General features: G+C 40.2%; 1 pseudogene; it reads left to right on the plus strand.

Annotated features, from left to right (window-relative positions):
* Positions 1-254: 254 nt before the first annotated feature.
* Positions 255-2,644, plus strand: LOC101697122 (zinc finger CCCH domain-containing protein 11A pseudogene; annotated as a pseudogene).
* The last annotated feature ends 1,161 nt before the right edge of the window (positions 2,645-3,805 follow it).

The raw sequence follows: 3,805 nt of genomic DNA on the forward strand, positions 1-3,805 counted from the left end.
GGGTATTCCCAGCCCCAACTATTCCTGGAAAATTGATTATTAAGTGGTTAGTAGATTGAAACTCAGTGAAGATGTGGATGTTCCTGTTGAGAGAACACAGCTAATGATTTCATTTTAAAGATGGTTTCTGTGCTTCAGTGGTCATTTGGAAGATTTGAAGATTCAGCCTATCTCAAGAGGATTTGGAGCTGGCCCTCTCCTGGAGGAAGTGGCTTATTTCAGGAAGCCACCTCTGATCTGAGAGTTCACTCAGAATGTCTAATCCAGGAGATGGCTGCATTTTTTTTCTATTCTACCTGTACTAAAGGTGACAGCTGCCCATTCTGTCACTGTCAAGCTGCACTAGGAAATGAACTGTTTGCACCTTATGGCAAGCAGGACATTGTTTTTGACAGGTGTTCAGGTTTCAGCACATGCAGATTGATAAAAAATGTAGTGAAATTCTGTGTTAATGTGAAAAATAAGAAAATAGGAAAATTAAACTGTGCTTTCCATCAGAACAGAGGATGCTACGATGATGGCTTGTTCCTACCTCCAAGGAAAACTGTATTGCCCAGTGCACTTGACTCACCAGAAGAAGTAAAGTCTGGCAGACTCCCAGTTCAGAGGAAATTATCCATCCAATCTAATCTATCCCCTCACCTGCAGAATGTTATGAAAGAAAAATTTCCAAAAATGTCCTAGACCCACATATCCACGAGTTGTAATCAATACTGCAGATAATGATAAAAATAATAATGACCAATTTTCTGAGGATGACAAAACCAAAAAACTTACTCTATGGCCAAATTCTGAAATCCGTAACGGATTATAAGTGGCTTCTGTGTGGAAACTTGGAGTCAATTTAAAGCAAAGTGAAAGTTTAAATTTTGAGATTAAAAACTGGAGTAGATTAGGTCAAAGAAAATGAAAAAAAGATCCAAGAAACAAGGTAATTGGTTTGTCAGGAGTTTCCAGTCTTCGCCAATCTCAGCCCATTCCAGATCCTGAAAAAGAGTGTGTTGGAACTGTGATAAGGACAGTAACTCTGTCAAAAAAGAAGGAAAGCCCTTGGTTAGACTGAGTCTTTCTGAGAGACAGAGGGTGGTAACAGTGACCCCCATTAAAGCAATGCCTGGCACAGAGGCTAAGGAAGAAAGTTGAAGCTCCAGAAACAAATATTGACAAAGAACGTTTCCCAAAGAAAGTTCCAGTTTCCAACTCTCTGGAGGAGTAATTAGGCATTTCAGCTGGGTCAAACAATGAGAGAGTTAATAAAGTTGGTGAGATATATGTGAAGACATTAGAAGAAACTCTTCTTGAAAGAGCTAGTCAAAAATGTGGAGAACTGCAAACTATACTTAAGACAGAAAGACCTTCAAATGCTGATGAGTCTACAACAGAAACAAGAAGCTCCTCCACCATCCAAATCAAAACTTTCTCTGAGGTCCTGGCTGAAAAAGAAAACAAAAACAAACAAACAAACAAAAAAACCCAGAAAGGGTGCAACTTGCATCAAACTAAAGACTGATAGTGAAAATTTTAAAAAAGGAAAAACCCCAGAGATTTTGCCACTCATCATTGCCAGCAAAGGACAATCAGAAGAGCCTGCAGGTAGAACAAAATCTATGCAGGAGGCGTGCTTTAAGACACTGGAGGAAATGAAACTGGAAAAGTAACTGAGAGTGGGTACAGCAGAACTCTCACTCATTACCACCCCCAACCCGAGGCCACCCTGAGAAAAAGGCAGCTGCTCCAAATGATCAAAAGAACATGTATGAAAAAAGAGCAGATGCTTCAGGAAAGAAGTGAAGTTGCTTCTCATAATAGTGTTACTAGAACAGAGGCTAATGAAGATTTAGAAGAGACTATAGGAGTTGATATCACAATTCCTGTGAAGAGATGTGAGACCATATGAAAGAATCATATGCAAAAACAGCAGAATAGAGCCTCACAGAAGGAAAAATCAGTCTTGACACCCTTTAAGGAGCTATACCCTCTTGCAATACCCACGTGGTGGTGTTCACTGCTATGTGAAGTGTCACATAACACCTTACTAAGTGGCTTCCTCCAAAGTCAGGCCAGAAGATGGAAGTAGAAACCTCAGGGACTGGGGACTCAATATTGAATGTGAAATGTGTGGCACAGTCTTTGGGGGAAAAAAAGGGTAAAGTTAAACCCAAAGTAAATGTGAAGCCATCTGTGGTTAAAGTTGTTCATTACTCAAACTGGCCCCAAGACACAAGGCCGTGGAGATACATCCTGCCACCATGACAGTTCTGAAGCCACTCAGTTCCACCAGTGTCCTGCAGGAAAGCCCAGCCAAAAAAGCAGTTGTGGCCATTGTCCCACTCCTTCCTGAGGACAAATCAGTCACTGTGCCTGAAACAGAAAGACCTAGCAACAGCTTTATGCTGCTTCCAACCAATCCTCTGCATACTCTTCACCCCCAGAAGCAGGTGGCCCTTTCTCAACTCAAATGGCCACAAAAACTTGCCAGCTCAGCTCTGTCTCAACAGGAAAGCCCACATTCTCCACGGAAGATGAGTTTGAGAAACTAATATGGGGGATTTCAGGAGGCAAATTAGAAGCTGAGATCGACCTGGATCCTGGGAAAGGTTAAGATGACCTTCTGCTTGAACTCTCAGAAATGATTAATAGCTGAAAGAAGTAGTGACAACACTTTTTAAAAAATCACCAAAAGAAGACTTAATTTCATCTATTATAACATGTACCTGAGGTGGTTATTTATTCTTGAATTTGCCTCAAATCAGGAGTGTATCTCTAAATTATATGTCCTATATTCCTTGCAGTTAGATTTTTCAAGTCCCTTGCTAACCATTTTGTCCATTTGATGCCATTGACAAGCATCTTTGAGGTAAATGTTCTGTAATACCTTCTCCCCACAAAAAAAAACAGACTAAGGGAGATCTGAGTTGAAAAGGTGTGAGATAACTTAGTGATTCCTTGAGATGTTTGCCATGTTTGACTGTTTTCCCCTTTGTTATATTCTTTCTTTTAGGCATTGTCTTAATGTACTTAATATTATCAGTGTTTGAAATGGATGAATAAACCTGGTGCCACTATAGATCAAATTTCATGCTACCATTAGCTCCCCTGCAAGAACTTATGGATTTACAGCTTCTCCAACACTACATATTTTCAGTCTTATAAAAGATTTATCAATGTATTTGACCACCTCTTGTATCTTTTATAGTATTTCCTGACACCCATCACCATTGTTGGAAAGAAATTTATTGAAAGTGCTTTTAATGTGGGTCTTCTGAATGGCAAAGTTTCTAAGTCCTGATATGCCTAAGAATATTTTATACCATGACGTTCTATTGAAGTGACACTTTGTCTGGCTACAAAATTAGAGTTCCAGCCATCAGCAAGATGATGAAATAGTTTGTCCTCAATGCATATCACCCCACCCCAACAATGATCTGACGGGACTCCACGGGAAAAGTGCCTGTATGGGAGCCTTGGGATCTAGGTGGGAAGCTGGGAAAATTTGGTGAAGCCCCAAAACAAGGATAGCTGCTTTGAGAAAGCAGACCCAAGCTCCAGCCACAGACCAACTAAAAATGGCCCAAACTACAATAAATACAACCCAAAATGAAAGAGGAAGGCACAACTGACAGTGCAGAACTATGGAGGATCATGAGACTATTATGAATATATACATACCTATAAATTCCATTGTATGTACAACGATGACATTGGCTGTTATGTGTATATATTAATATATCAGCCACTTTCCTGTTGCTGGGTGAAATTTTGCCTCGAGGTTTCAGTCCATGGTTGGCTCCAAGGCAGAAACAGA

The sequence above is a fragment of the Heterocephalus glaber genome, unplaced genomic scaffold, assembly GCF_053883595.1.
Source record: "Heterocephalus glaber isolate CG9 unplaced genomic scaffold, H.glaber_assembly_v1.0 deba00000474, whole genome shotgun sequence".
Taxonomy (NCBI): Eukaryota; Metazoa; Chordata; class Mammalia; order Rodentia; family Bathyergidae; genus Heterocephalus; species Heterocephalus glaber.